Source organism: Aotus nancymaae, unplaced genomic scaffold (assembly GCF_030222135.1).
Source record: "Aotus nancymaae isolate 86718 unplaced genomic scaffold, 86718_ANA_hifiasm-v0.15.2.pri h1tg000077l, whole genome shotgun sequence".
In the NCBI taxonomy this organism is placed as follows: Eukaryota; Metazoa; Chordata; class Mammalia; order Primates; family Aotidae; genus Aotus; species Aotus nancymaae.
Genome location: NW_026988492.1, coordinates 4,754,595 through 4,771,064, shown reverse-complemented (window position 1 = coordinate 4,771,064; position 16,470 = coordinate 4,754,595). Strand labels below are relative to the sequence as shown.

At 42.6% G+C, this 16,470-nt stretch overlaps 1 long non-coding RNA gene across 4 annotated transcripts in view; it reads right to left on the bottom strand.

The window, feature by feature from the left end:
- LOC105712542 (uncharacterized) overlaps positions 1–16,470 on the bottom strand; it is a 123,159-nt gene that overhangs the window by 10,992 nt on the left and 95,697 nt on the right. The window contains exons 5-6 of one of the 4 annotated variants that reach the window (XR_010339525.1): positions 15,231–15,447; positions 13,931–14,058 (exon numbers count right to left, since the gene is read on the bottom strand). The exons of 1 other annotated variant lie outside the window; for it this stretch is intronic. This is a non-coding gene — a long non-coding RNA (uncharacterized LOC105712542). Of the gene's footprint in view, positions 1–3,033; positions 3,454–13,930; positions 14,059–14,202; positions 15,448–16,470 lie in introns of those variants that run through there. 2 more of the 4 variants (XR_001106343.2, XR_010339523.1) reach the window with 2 other exon arrangements.

Sequence of the window (16,470 nt, the reverse complement as noted above, 5' to 3'; positions counted from 1 at the left end):
TAGTTGGGGGCTCAGGGTAGTCACTCTCTCCTCACACTTGGAACTCATTCAAGGCACTAAGATGAGGAGCTCAATTTTAGAAGACTGGGAAGAAATGAACAGAAATGAAGCATATCACGATGGACTTTGGCTCAGTCTACAAAAACCCATACCTGTTGTGGGCCAAACTACACTTACGCTAGGTGTAAGTTCCTGCTCTCAAGGAGTTCCCAGAAGAGGGAAAGAATGGAGCCAGAAAAACATCTGTTATGAGGAACTCACCATGACCCACGGGGCGCAATGGGAAGGCAAGTTTATTCTTACCTCCATCTCCTTTTAGAGCATTTGCTAAGGCCCACCCTTTCGCAGTCCTGGGGGAAATCTCAGGGGCCCATAGCTTTCCTGGTTACCTTTAGATATTCAAAGTGTCCCAGTTGCTTAAATCTCAAAACACCAGCTCTTTTCAGTAATTAATACATTGAATCAAGTGTAATAATCAAAGGCGTCATGCTTCATTTACGGGTAAAACTTCTCCTGAGGCTGGAGTGAGTGGTACAATCATGGCTCACTGCGTCCTCAAAGTCCCGGGCTCAAGTGATTCTTCTGCCTCAGCCTCCTAAGGACTAATGGCTGCCACAGCCAGGTACCCACCCCACCTGGTTTCTGAGATCCCCAGCATCAGATCGGGGAAGAGAGGAGGAGGATGAGCAAAGGTAGGGAGACCAGGGTTGCAGCAGCCCTTCCCTTGTGTGGGACCTTTATGGGTTCTTCTGAGACCCTCCAACTCTCTGTTCCCAGCTCGGCCACAATCCTGGGGCCGTCTCCACTGGAGCCCTCTGGGGCCCTGAACGCATCTCTTCTGGCTGCTCGCTTATGGCTCTTCCTCAGCCCCAGGGAATCTGAAGTCACTTCCTATTGTGGCTGCCTCCCTCCTTCCCCTGAAAGGTCCTCACCATTCATGGGAAACACGACAAGTCCTTTGTCCCCAACTCAGAGTGCAAGCTGACCCCCACACCACAGAGCGACCAACCAGCCAGGCTCCCCACTTCTCAGCCAGACACGAGCGTCAGGAGGCACCCCTACACCTTGGCTTAGGTAGGGAAGGTGACCTCATTTTCTTCCAGGTGAGGCCCACAGCAGAGCTTTCCTCCAAAAATTCCCTACTGTAAATTTCAATTCTTTTCTTGGCCTCTCTCTCATCTTTTATAGTCTGGAGGTGGGTGGCTGGCTGAGAGTACAAAACTGGTTTCCATAAGCACTTTTTGCAAATCTTGCATCTCACTTTGGAATGTTCTATCTATTGCTTTGGGGCCTCACTTGAAACTGAGACTAAAATAATTCCAATTTAACACCTAGTACAGCATAGAGCACCCCCCTCCCTTTTTGTTTCGGGGCATAGCGCATACAGAAAATGATGATGTTTGTGCGGTACTCTTGGGTAAATGGATGTGCTGTCCATGAAGAGAGCTAACTGGTCAGGAGCTCCAGCTGCTCCAGGCCTAATGTGGGCAACTCAAGGCCTAGGGGTGCAAGCACAACCTATGTGCAACATGCTGGGGTCTTCACAGGTTCTTTCCAGACCTTCCTATTCCCCCTTCCCAGCTGGGCTATAATTCTGACCCACTGCTGTGTTACTAGATGTTGCTTGGGAAGCTGTGTGCTAGGTTGTGGAAGAGGCTGGGAGTGATGCAGAAGAGTAAATGATTCATTTCCAGCTGCAGCATCAGACTGCCTGGAGGTGGTGATGCCTGAGCTGGGTCTGGGTTTTGAAGGATAAATAGGAGTTTTCTAGACAGCTGTCTTAGTCTGCTTTCTGTTACTTAAAACAGAATACCTGAAGCTTGGTAATTTATAAAGAAAAGAAATTCCTTCCTTCCCCTCCCTTCCCTCCCCTCCCCTCCCCTTCCTTCCCTTTCCTTCCCGTCCTCTTCCCTCCCCTCCCCTCCCCTTCTCCTCTTTTCTTTTCTCTCTTTTTTGGGGACAGGGTCTCACCCCATCACCCAGTCTGGAGTACAGTGGTGCAATCATGGCTCACTGCAACCTCAAATTTCTAGGCTCAACCAATCCTCCTGCCTCAACCTCCCAAGTAGCTAGAACTACAGGTGTGTGCCACCATGCTAAGCAAATTTTTAATTTTTTGGTAGAGATGGGGTCTCCCTCTATTACCCAGGCTAGCCTTGAACTCCAAGCCTCTCCTGCCATGGCCTCCCAAAGTGCTAGGATTATAAGTGTGAGCCACCATACCCGGGCAGAAATGTATTTCTTATAGTTATGGAGGCTGAGAAGTCCAAGGTCGAGGGCCACCACTGGTGAGCACCTTCTTGAAGCTAGGGCCTCTGCAGAGTCCTGAGGTGGCACGGGGCATCACGGCATGCTAGCTCAGGTCTCTCTTCCTCAGGGACCAAGGTCCCACATGAGTTTCAGAGGGCACAAACATTCAAACCAGAGCAGCAGCCACCCAGAGCAAGGACATTCTGGGGAACACAGTGTTTGGTGCAACCGGAGCACTCAAGCATGTGATGGGCAGGAGGGAAGTGGCTGGGTAGGAGGCTGGAGGCTCCATCCTGGGCAGCCCTTTCTCAAGACCTCCTCACAGCTGCACCCTGCAGCAATTTCACCTCAGTCTCATTCACAATTCTTTCTTCTTCTTCTCACATCTAATTAATGATCAGGTGCTGGTTTTCACCTTTTAACTATTTTCCCATCATTCCATTCCTTCCAGTCCCACACTCACTGCCATGGTCCCACCCTTGGTCTTCACTGTCTTACCACTTCGAAGGCAAACGTCACACATATGATCCTCCTTTCCCCGCTTCCCCGCTGCCAATCCATTTCCTATGCCGCAGCAGCAGTGATGTTAAAATATCAGGCCAGGATTAGCCTCCCCCTCCGACCATTTTACTTCTCACTCAGCGAACTCTCCTTCCTTCCCATAACCTGCCCAGGCCCATGCACTTTTCCCAATGACTTCATCAGATCTCTGCTCAAAGAGCAGTCTGTCAGAGAATCTCCTATAAACGACAGCACCCTACCTCCAACACTTCACTTCCTTACCTGGCAGCATTGATTGTCACTTGATGCGTTGTACATTTATTTCATTGTTGTCCACCCCAGCAGACTGTGAGCTCCAGCAGGGAGGGATTTGATCTTGTTTCTTGATTCTCCTTCCATGGCTGGCTGGTAGGAGGCCCTCAGTGTTAGTTGTTAAATAAATGGGCGAGTAATCCCAGCACTGAAGCTGAGGCAGGAGGATCGCTTGAGGCCAGGAGTTCGAAACCTGCCTGGGCAACACAGCAAGACCCCTGTGTCTACAGATAATCTTTAAATTATCCAAACATGATGTCTAACACCTGTAGTCTCAAGTACTCTGGAGGCTGAGGCGGGAAGATCTCTTGAGCCCAGGAGACTGAGGCTGCAGTGAACCATGATCACGTCACTGTACTCCAGCCTGGGTGACAAAACGAGACCTTGACTCTACGAATAAGCAAACAAAAAAAGCAAACGAGTGAATGCAGTGAGGTGTGAGGAGACAGAAACTGTGATGCACTTTATACTCATGGCTTCTCTGCGGCATGCAAAGCCATCCTTTTTAACGGCAACTATTCAATATTTATTGAAGACTTACTCTATGAGGTATCTATTTTACTCGCATTATCTCAGTCTCCATAATAACCTAGAAATAGATACTATTTCTCGCTCCACTTTTCATGTAACGCGGGTTCTTAGAGTAAATGAACATACGCGATAATACATTAAAACATCAATAATGTACACTTTGCATTGTACACTCTCTGGCAACTTATTTTTTCAGACCTTTTGCCGTGTATGCACATATAGTTGATGTGGAGTTTGTGTATGTTTTTATTTGCTTCTTTCTTGTTTCTTCTGTTTTATAAAAATGAAATCTCATGATATATATTGTTCCACCAGGCGACGTGTCTCAGAGATCTGTTTTCACGAAAGTTACTAAGATGAACCTCATTATTTTTCTTGACTGTGTATGTAGGATACACCATGGTATATTTAATCCCTTCCTACTGACTGACATTCACATTGGATTTTTGGTTTTGTTTTGGCTCTACTGTGTTATAAACAATTTTGCAATCAATCTGCCTTTCTATATTGCTGATTGGGGCCCAGTTATATGAGGACATCAGGAGGGAGATTCCTAAATGTGAAATTGCTAGGTCAGCAAACATGCACGTTCTATTTATTTATTATCATCTGATACTAGGGTTGTGGTGTCTGTAGCAGACATGCCTTGTGCCCGACCCATGTCCCCTCCCAGCTCCTGTGTCTGTCCCAGCTCTTTGCCTGAGGCTTTCTCTGGCCACAGAGCTTGTTCTGTCTGTGTCTGAGCAATGGAGTTAAGGCCTCGAGCAGCTTTCAATCAATGACCCACAGGAATTAATGGTTAAATAGGTCCTTTGGCTAGGTGGGTTAACTCAGGTGCATGTTCTATGCCGGATCACAGTTTCCAGTTGCCCACAGTGGTGACTTGATTGGCAGCACGCTCTTCATTCACTACCTCCCTGCCCAGTCTCCCTTCCTTAATCCCCCGCTGATATTTCTTACGAAGACCCTCCAAACAAATGCTTGCACTCAAATCCTTGTCTCTAGGTCTTTTTCTGGGGAACCAAAACTAAGACCTTCTTATTTATTTATGAAAAAAAGTAAAGTTTGTTCTTTAAATAAAATTGATGCATATACTGTGCTTTTTTAAGTATAAAAAGATAGAAAACTAAAAGTACACGCCATCTTCTAACCCAACAGTTAATAGTGTTCTTCATTTCTTTCCAGAAAAAGACTTGATGATACAAATATATATACACACACATGCTTTTACATTTACATTAATGGAATAATTCTAAATGCGATGCTTGGCGCCTTTACCCACTTAATGATACATCTTGGAGAGCACTGATACTTACATATACAGAGCTTTTGGTGGCTTTGCAGTTTAGGGCCACATCACATGGTTTTTAATCAGTCCCCTATTAGAGAAAATTCAATTGTTTCTTTCTTTTGAGACAGAGTTTTGCTCTTGTTGCCCTGGCTGGAGTGCAGTGGTGCGATCTTGGCTCACTGCAACCTCCATCTCCCGGGTTCGAGCAATTCTCCTGCTTCAGCCTCCCAACTAGCTGGGATTACAGGCGTGCACCACCACACCCAGCTAATTTTGTACTTTTAGTAGAGACAGGATTTCTCCATGTTGGTCAGGCTGGTCTTGAACTCCCGACTTCAGGTGACCCGCCCACCTCGGCCTCCCAAAGCGCTGGGATTACAGGTCGATTGTTTCTGACATTATGCAGTTACCATCATGCTGTGACAAATATTTTTGTGCATATATTTTGGGTCATTTGAAAACATTTTAAAAATCATAACTGAATTGCTGGGTCAAGGTATATGTGCATTTTGTTTTTGTCTTTTAGACATCACTGTTTTTTTCTCTTAAAATAGGCTGCACTGATTTATTCTTCTACCAACAGTGTCTGAATGCCTGCTTCCTAACCCCTCTCAACACTGGGGTTTTCAAACATCTTCATATTTGCTAATCTGTTAGGTGAAATAAGTATTAAATTATTTTACTGTGTATTTCTTTAAGTATCTATTCATATATTTATTGTCATTTATGGTTCATTCGTGAATTGCCTGTTTCTATCCTGGACCTATTTTTCCATGGGATTTTTTTGTCTTCTCCCTTTTGGTTTTCAAGACCTTTTAGATAGGGTTTGGCTATTAGCCTCTTAGATATGGTACTTACATTTCCTCCCATTCTGTGACTTTTTTTTAACTTTGTTTATAATGAAATATTCTCTTACACAAGTTTTACATTATTCAATCACGTCTATTCATTTATTTTCTTGGTTTCTGAATTTTATGTCATGCTTAAGAAGTCCACTCTCCAATTTTATAAAAATATCCGTCTGTATTTCTCTTAGTTTTCTCATGTTTACATTTACGTCGTTAATTCATTCAGAGTTTATTTGGCGGAAACTACAAAGAAATGAGAGTGAAGCAAAGAAGACGGGTCTGGCTTAAAAGTGCTTAGCACCAGCCAGTGGTTTCTGCCTGTAATCCCAGCGTTTGGGGAGGCCAAGGCAGGAGGATCACTTGAGGCCAGGAATTCAACATGAGCCTGGATGAGAGAACTCATTTCTTAAAAAAATAATAATAATAAATTAGCTGGGTGTGGCTGAGGAGAGAGGATCCCTTAAGCCCAGGAGATTGAGGCTGCAGTGAGCTGTGATTGTGCCACTGCACTTCAGCCTGGGTGACACAGAGAGACCCTGTCTCAAAAAAAAAAAAAAAATGTGCTGAACGCTTGGGTGATGATGTTGGGGAGTTGCCATTGATCAAGACCCGCTAAGGTGTTTTCCTTCACGGGGAAGGTGGTCCAGGGTCATTTTCCAGGGCTATAATCAGTGTGTGCCAGAGCTAGCATGTACTGGCTCATGAGAGCCAATTTATTATGCGTTATATGTTATACAGTCATTCTTATAAGTTAAATCCTATTACATTATAATCAAATAATATTTTTCACAAAGGTGAAAACATTTAAAATCTACTGCTTCCAAATCATTTTACTATGTTGTCTTCTTACATATGCCTCTGAGGTTATTTACTGCCATTGTATAATGTTGGTATCATGTTGGTGGCTTGAATTGGCCACAGTGGGAGTATTTACACCATGGATATTGGCAAATACTATGGTCAGGGTGCTTTTTTTTCTTTGGAGATTACCTGTTAAGCATTTACCAGCATACCTTTGACTTTGCCCGTCTCCAGATACACTTATTCAGGGAAGAGGCAGGTGTGCTGGAGAGGAAATCCCAGCATCCTTAGGGAGTCAGACTTGAGAACAGTTAGGTTCCACCCAGTCCTACCATTCTACGATTCTGGGATACTCATAATTATTCTGCATGGCTACATCACCAAGGGGAATTTAGCTCGGAAAAACCTGCTTTAGGGGATTTCTACAGAGTCTCCGCATTCCTAATCTGGATCTCATTTTGGTGTAATTCAGCCCTCCGATGAGTCGTGCACAGGATTTTCCCTGCAATGTCTCAGATTTAGATTCCAGCCTGGCAAGTCAGGCCTATAGATAAAATTATTTATCATCATTCATCTGTTTTCCATTTAATATTAAGTGTTCTTAAAACATCTGACTCTTTCTCTAAATGCTATCCAAGTAGCTGCAATGTATTGACATTTTTACTTACTCTCTTCCACATGGAAGCTCATATTTTGTAGAGAGCAAAGAAAGTTGGGGAAAACAGGGTTTGGGATCTCACACTCACTCCTGAAATAAGGGAAGCATTATTTATCCCACTTATAAAGAAGAGCCTTTGTTTCATCTTCGTGAGTCATTTTTTTAAAGTGCCAAGAACATGTAAAATACATAAAGATCACAGGAAAAAATGTACGATTCAAGTAGCTGTTATGTAATTGTATGAGAACCTCCTCACTAAGAATATGAGAAAGTTATTTTTCCTGCTTCAGTATTTTCTTTTAAAGATAGAGACCTTGTAACTGTTAGCACAAATTTAGAAATTCCTACTAACTTAATTATAATAATAATTTTATGTGTTGCTCATCCTGAAACAGACCCATCTGCTATATTAATAATGTTTTGAGGGGCACATTTCACCAAGAGCTTTAATTATTTTTTACAAATATACCTTGGAAGTCATTTTTGCCCACATTTCACAGATGGTGAGATTGGTCTATTCACTGGCTCTGAAACATTCCAAGCTAATTTCCAACTAGTCTCCGTCTTCCTACCTGAAATGCCATCTCTCCTCTTTTCCATGGAATCATCTCAAGTCTTCAAGATTCTACAGTTTTTCCATAATTACTCCCAAGTTGAGTGACGCATTGCTTTTGTGGACTCATAACCATTTTCCATATCACCCATTTGACACCTGATTATACTTTCTCTCATAACTTCACTGTTAGGCAATTTCTACTTTTGACACCTGATTATACTTTCTCTCATAACTTCACTGTTAGGCAATTTCTACTGTCTTTACAGTTGACCCTTAACAACAAGGGTTTGAACTGCATGGATCCTATTACATGCAGATTTTCTTAGATCTCTGGCACCCCTGAAACAGAAAGATCAACGCTTCCTCTTCCTCCTCCTTCTCAGCCTGCTCAATGTGAAGACTAAGAGGATATAGACCTTTATGATGATCCACTTCCACTTCATGAATAGTAAATGTATTATCTCCTCTTTATGATTTTCTTAATAACAATTTATTTTCTCTGGATTCTATTATTGCAAGACTATGTATAACCTGCAAAATATGTGTTAATTGACTGTATATGTTATCAGTAAGCCTTCTGGTCAACAGTAGGCTATTAGGAAGTAAGTTTTTGAAGAGTTGAAAGTTATACGTGGATTTTTTATTGCAGCAGGGCTCAGTGCCCCTAACCCCTGTGTTATTCAAGGGTTAACTGTAGTTTTATCTCAACATTCAGACAAGAGGTTCTAATTCTAAGACTCCCTTGGGATTTTAGGGAAATTGGGAATGTCAAAAAATTATATGTAAAATTTTGTGTATGTGCCAATGTGCCTTTTTTTAGGGGCAAAATTCCTTATTGTTATCAGATTCTCAAAGGGATTTTTGACCCAAGAGTCTAGTCTCCTAGAGGAAAGTAATTATATGATATGCTTTATTATATTCTTCACAGTGTCTTCAACAACTCAGCTGAGTAATTAAATGGGCACAGGATAGATCTAATGTTTTCACTTATTTGCCATCAATTAATACCTTATTTTCCAAACTATGGAAGTGGGATAATAACTTTTCTATTTCCATCTCACAGATGTTATGAACATACATGAAGATAACAGATGTGTCAAAGTGTTGGAAAGTTACAAACAAAACCTTATGATTATGATAGCCCACACTGAGAGATGTGATAAGGAAATTCTTCATTTCCAGAATTCCCCATCATTTCTATTACCTTTCCTGAATCTTCTTCTAGAGCACCAGAGCTTGGAAAATGCCTTCTCCCTTGACTCTGACTTCGGCAGCATTAATTTCCAATACCACCTCTCACCCAATAGCTTGTCAATGAAAATTGCTTTATCCTCTGCTCATACTCTCTGTTCTTTGACAATTTTAGTCCTGATTAATTATCATTGTCTCCAGTACTTTTCCTATTATAATTCTTGGCTGTTGCAATATTCTTGCAGATGCTGCTTCTAATATCCTGGCTCCTTATTCCCAGACCTTCACTTTTTCAATGATCTTGTCCTCCATCCACTTTAGCCACCACTTCCTATCGTCAAACCAAGACCTTGTCTTTACCAATAACTACACTGTTGTAGGCATGATAATGAACCTCCCAAAGATATCTACTTTCTAATCCCCAGAATCTGTGAAAATCTTGTATTACATGGCAAAGGGAAATTGAGGATGGAATTAAGGTTGCTAATCAGCTGACCTTAAAGTAAGGAGACTATGCTGGATTATTCAGGTGGCCCCAATCTAATCACGAAAGTCCTTACATATGGAAGGCAGAAACGGAAGAGGTCAGAAGGGTGTTCTGGATAATTCTACCCACTCTCACTGGATTTGCAGATGGAGGAAGATGGCCATGAGCCAAGGAATGTGGTTGGCTTTATGTCCTGGAAAAGATCAGGAAATGAATTCCCCCTAGAAAATCCAGAAAGTAATAAAGCTATGTCAACACCTTCATTACAGCCCAGTGAAATCCATTTCAGAATTCTGAGCTCTAGAACTACAAATCACACCTTTGTGTTGTTTTAAGCCAATACATTATGATAATCCATTAAAGCAGCAGGAGGAAATACATACACCTTCCTTCCATTAGCAGATGAGGCCAAGTTGACTTTGTGCAACCCACTCTATCTTTGCAATTTACTTCCTGTAGTACCCAACTCTGGTAATTTTTTGATCTCACTAAATCCTGCAATCCATTGATCCTATAACCTTTTCACTGCCTCTCATTCCACTCCCCTCTGTTTTTCCTACTTGAGCAGTTCAGATTCGATGACCAAGTGCTAGAATCACTCACCTGCAACTCTTAACTATACACTCTCAATTCCCATGTCCCCTGAAAAAAAATCCTAAATTCAGTTAAGCCCAACCCTCTATATATCTTGTACTTGAATCTGCTGGTTGAATATGGTTGGAAAAAAACACACAGCCAATCTGATTGGTCTCACTTTAAATTCATGACTCTAATATCATGTGAGACCTTAGTGTGCTGGGAAATCCCTACTGGGATTCCATGGTCCTTCCCTCTCTAGTTTTCCTGGGAGACTATTTCACAAATTATCTTCTCTCTGGAAACATCCAAATGCTCTTTCTCTGTCTTCACTCGCTGCTGATTTTGTGTGTATGTGAGCTTATTTCTTATTTCATTGAGGAAACAGATGATCAGAAGACTTCTTTAAATCCCTAGCACCCTACATACCCACTCACCCACCTAGAAGCCTTCCCTCCCATAGCTGTGAACCATCAGTGAGGGCACCTATGGAAGCTCCACCCACCCCTCCATTGCAGGGAAGATTCACCAGTCACATCTCCTGTTTCTGTCTCCTGTAGTCCCATGAAATCACTTTTCCCATTATCCACTGGATCACTCTTATTAGCATACAGACATCCTGCTATTTTTCCTGTCTTAGAAGAACCCTCTCTGGGCCCCTCTTCCCCCTCCGTCCCTGCCCTTCTCCTCTGCCCCCTGAGAGGTGTCTGCACCCCTCTCCTCCCATCTTCTCTTGAACTCACTCCAATAGGGTTTTTGTCCTCTCCTCTCCCCTGAAACTGCTGTTGTCCAAGTCACTAAGCCCCGCCCACCACCGCCGCCAAGGCTAAATCCAGTCATCAGTTTCCGGTCCTCATCTTACCTGACCTATCCGTAGCACAATCTCTGGTCTGGATTCTTGCAAAACATCTCTAACTGGGTTCCCATCTCCTGCCTTTGGGACCCTGCCGTCTACTTTCTACTGGGCAGTGGAGGATTTCTGTTTCATTTTGGTTTCAGTGAGTCAGATCATGTTGCTCCTCAGCTAATCACACTCTAATCACTTCTCAGCTCACTCAGGTAAAAACCAGACTCCTCTTAGGGGCCTTCAAGTGCCACATAAAATGGCCCGAGGCCCCTGCCCTCATCGGCAGACACGCCCAGGGGCTTACACTGTTCGAGCCTCAGACTTCCTGGCGGCTCTTCAAACTCACTAAGCACCTTTCTCCCTGGGAGCCTCTGTCCACTGGCTGTGCCCTCTGCCTCGAATGGACTTCCCCAGAGGCCGGTGTGGCTTGTTCCCTTCTCCTTCCAGATCTCTCATCAAGGTGGCGTTCCTGACACCCTCCAACTCAAAGGAAAACCACCTCCTGCTCTGCCCCGGCCCTACCTCTTTGCTTACCTTATGTTTTCCCCATGGCATGTATCATTATCTGAGACTCTCTATATATAATATTATTAAGTTACATATAATAAATTATATGCTAGTACAGTCCTATGACCCATAATGACAGTCAGTGATGGACACATACAGGACGTTAGTTCCCTAAGATTCAAATACCGTATTTTTCCTGTATCTTGTCTATGTTTAGGTATGCCTAGATACACAAATATTTACCATTGTGTTCCAGTAGCCTAATGGCATTTAGGAGAGTCACATGCTGTACAGCTGTGTAGCCTGGAAGCTATAGGCTATACCACACAGCATAGGTGTGTAGTAGGCTAGACCATCTAGGTTTGTGTACACTCTGTGATGTTCACACAATGACAAAATAGCCTAACAATGCATTTCTCAGAACATATCTTCATCATGAAGTGAGGTGTGGCTATAGATAATATATTAATGTAATATATAATATTGTTATATATGTAACAATGTTTATGTCTATGCATGTATCTATATGTGTGTCTGTCTACATATACATGCATAATTATTTCCTTCACCAACTAAAATATAAATGCCATTGAGGCAGGGAGTTTGTTTTGTTCCTGGCTATACCTCCAGCACCGAGAAAAGTGCCCTGTGTACAGTTGAATAAGTTTGTTGAATCAATAAAAGAAAGAAGAAATGAATGAATGAATCTAAGTAAAGCTGAACACACACTCAAATGGATCATAGCTTGACTGTAGATCTTTGTTGTCATTGTTTTGCAGCCAGACAGGCAAGATGAGCGTCTCTTAGCTTTGTGTGTGTCAGCTTCAGCACTTATCAAATATTGATAAGTTTGGTCCTGGGAGTTAGTCTACCTAACTAATGTGTTTTAAACCTTGTCAAGAGGCATCTTCTCCAGGGAAGTTCTAGAATCCTATGATGTCACAACTACCTAGATTTCTTTGTGGTCTTTTGACAATCTTCCCTTAAATGCACCCTTCTCAAGGGATAAGAATAAGGAATAGAAGCTAATTATTGATGTTGTCAGTGAATGTTTTCTTGGATACATGTGAAAATCATTGCCTTTTTTCAGGAGAAGCTTACCAGGGTAAAGAGGCACTGTATTCTCCACTGTGAAAGGGAGCAGCTCAATTCTAAAACACCATTTGAAAATCCCATTTGTCCAATGAACAGTGTATAATGATTGGAATGCCATAATGCCATTCTTACATTTACTAATGGATATGTGGAAATACACACTCCTAGAAAAATTAAGCCAGTTAAATTTTTCTCTTTCCTTTTTAACTCCTATAAGCCTCAACAACCCAAGAGTGTAGGATACATTTATAGCTGGTCTATCATAGCTATTTTCAGTTTTAACCATTCCATGTTTCCATCCTCTCACAAGGAAATGTTAGCAATTCATAGTTAATCTGGGCCAGGAGCAGAGAGAATTTTTTCCCTTTCCTTATTTTGAGGTAAAGGAAAAATTTCTGTAGAAACATATGTTTTTGGAAACACTGGACTTAGAGAACACTTTGTGGTAGAGAACTCTGAAATCTTGAACAGACCAAACACTGTGCTACTTTTATCAGTCCCTCCGAATGAAAGAGTAGATACAGCACACATCATAGTGGGAAACTAAGGTTTGCTAGGCCTTAGACAGTGTGTTTATGACCAATTCAAGGGATCTTAAATGGTGGACAAGTTATTTTCAATGTTTCTGTAACTCTAAACTGCAGGAATGATGCTGCATGATAGCTGACAAACAATGGTGGCTGTTAAGAATTCCATTCATTGGGTATTAATAGCATCAGGATTATAACTGTCTTACACCCTCACTTATTTCATAATCTATTTCTGGACTTGGATATTTGGAGATTCGCCAGGTCTGCAACCCTGTCAGCTTTGACTTGATCAGTGGGATCCAAGTGCATTAACCCCTAAGATTCAACAGAGAGATGGGGCTGGAAAAGGATAACTTTAAGTCTAAGTTTGTTGGAACCCTGCACAAAAGGAATTGTACAGTCTAGATAACTATCTGTGAGAGGTGCTAACAACTGGAGAAGAGCTGAATGGCCTGATGTGGGAATTCAAAGAAGTGTATGGCAAGATGAGTGTTAACTAAAAAAATATCATTCATTCATTTATGCATTCACTAACAAAGCTATAATTAGGAAACCTACCTTGTGTTTGGCAAGTGGCAGAGAGCAGGTGTGCATGGCAAAATTATTTTGGGAGATAGAGATTTAAGAAGGCCACAAGTGTGGTGAGAATGTTATCCAAAAAGGCCTGGTTCCACTTTTTAGTTGCTTGACCTTGGATAAGTTGCTTAACTTTTCTGAGTCTGTACAATGGGAATAATAACTCCCAGGTCAAAAGATTTCTGAGGATTTAGTGAGACAATTCTATGAAGAGTAAATAAGACAGTGACTTGGAAAGCATCTCACATGGTTCATGGTCCATGAAAGGCATTCAACAGTGTAGGTTTCTGTCCCCTTCTCCCAGGAAGGGTGTGTTAGTCCGTTCTACATTGCTATAAAGGAATACTTGAGATTGGCTAATTAATTTTTTTAAAAAAGAGGTTTATTTGGTTCACAGTTCTGCAGACTGTACAAGAAGCATGGTGCCAGCATCTGCTTCTGGTGAGGGCCTCAGGAAGCTTCCAATTATGGCAGAAGGTGAAGGGGGAGCAGGTATATCACCTGGTAAGAGAAGGAGCAAGAGAGATGCCATGCACTTTTAAACAGCTAGGTCTTCAGGAACTCACTCATTACCATGGGGAGGGCACCAAGCCATTCACGAGGCATCCACCCCCATGACCCAAACACCTCCCGCTAGGCCCCATCTCCAACACTGGAGGTCACATTTCAACGTGAGATTTGGGGGCAGGACAAAATACCCAAGCCATATCAAAGGGAAATGGCTCTGAGTGATTCCCGAGGAAGGCAGGAAGGTGTCCTGGGAAGCAGGTCTGGCTCTGAGAAATGGCACTCCAGGATTCTGTGTTTGTATCTGTCTGTAGTGTATGTAGAGAAACACCCCATGTTTCCCATGAAATGCCTGACTCAGTGTTTGGGTTGAGGCCCTCGGACCTTACAGGTCGGCCAGTGGTGCCCCACTGCTTCCCTTTGCTCACAGCTGAAGAAGGAAAATTTGAATTGTGACTCACAAAAGTGTCAACTGTAAATGCAGCCTTTAAAATGGAATCGTATGAAAGAAGTCATTATTCGAAAAAGATAGTTGCACATGTATGTTTATAGCAGCAAAATTAACAAGAGCAAAATCATGGAACCAACCCAAATGCCCATCAATCGAGTGGATAAAGAAACTCTGAGATATATATATAATATATATATTCAAAATGGTGAATATATATATATATGATGGAATACTACTCAGCCATGAAAAGGAATGGATTAACAGCATTTGCAATGACTTGGATGAGATTAGAGACTATTATTCTAAGTGAAGTAACTCAGAAATGGAAAACAAAGCATTTCTCACTGATACGTGGGAGCTAAGCTATGAGTATGCAAACGTGTAAGAATGATACAATGGACTTTGGGGACTTGGTTTAAAAGTGGGGGGGTAAGAGATAAAAGACAACAAATATGGTGCAGTGTATACCGCTCAGGTGATGGGTGCACCAGGTTCTCGCAAATCTCCACTAAGGAACTTACTCATGTAACCAATATCACCTGTACCTCGATAACTTATGGAAAAATAAAATTTTTAAACAATTGTGTTGTTATGTAAAGTGAGATGCTAGAGAAGAACGTGCTTCGGTCATTTCTGAAAGTCTCCACCAACTGCAGTTCAGACAACATTTTTTATTGGCATCGGGCAACTCCCAGTGTCAATAGGACATCATTACCAAAGCTGGAGTCTCTGTATGGTCCCACAGCATAGCACAAGAGGCGCTAGGAACAGACACCCCCTGTGAGCCCACTGCCAGCAGCTGGGGCTGCCAGCAGCACTATCAGCAAAGCCGGTGTCTATACTGCCTTCTTGCCCAGTTCCACAAGCAGTTTCCCAGTGGCTTGTGGGTCAAGTAGATTCTCTTTCAAGTCCCTGCCAGAAGGAACCTGAGCCTAAAAAAAGAACAACAACAAAAATCAATCCAAATAGTGTCCTGTTTCTAAACTGCTATGTATTTTTTTTTTCTTTTTTAGAGACAGCGTCTTGCTCTGTTGTCCAGGCTGAAGTGCAGTAGCACAATCATAGCTCACTGCAGCCTCACACTCCTGGGCTCAAGCATTCCTCCCACCTCAGCCTCTCAAGTAGCTAGGCCTACAGATGCACAGCATCACATTTAGCTAATTTAAAATTTTTTCTTTTAGATGCAGAGTCTTGTTAGGTTGCCCAAACTAATCTTGAACCCCTGACCTCAAGCGATCCTCCCACTTTGGCCTCCCAAAGTGTTGGTATTATAGGCATGAGCCACTACACTTGGATCCAAACAGGTATCTATTAAACTGGCTCTGCCTTCATTCACCCTTTGAGCCTGAGAGTGAAAGGAGGACTGTTACTGGCCAAGTCTGAGCAGAAGGAATGAGCGTGGTAGCTGGATCACCAGCTCTGGGATCCAGCCCACCCTTGTGGTTGGTACACTGGGGCAGGTTACTCAGACTCTGCAGGTAATGAGGCTGAGCCCAAGGCTGAACCTGAGGCTGTCTGCCTGTACGATGAGGGAGAAATGATCACAGCTCATGGTTCATTGAGCTGTTATGAGGGCTAAATGAGCTAATATGTGGAAAGGATCAGGAAAGTCCTCAGCGCCTCATTGGACTTCCTAAGTTAACTCTCACTGGTCCATTGGCTGAGGAGTTTTCTGGTCACAGCCTGAGAAGAGGCAGCTGTCTGAGTGGAGCCACTTAGACACTCGAGGCCCTTTATGCCATGAATGGGACGCAGCAAAGGGTGGGGTGAGAAGTACCTGGTGAGGTTGGCCACTTTTTGGCTTTGGGACCTTGGACTTGGCAATTAACCAAGCCTCAGCTTTCTCATCCGTGAATGGGGATGATGATATTACTTAAATCATAGGGTTGTTGAAAGGATTTGAAAAAATGCTTATAAGTTGCTTATCTTTGTAACTTGGTGCATGCTCAGTAACT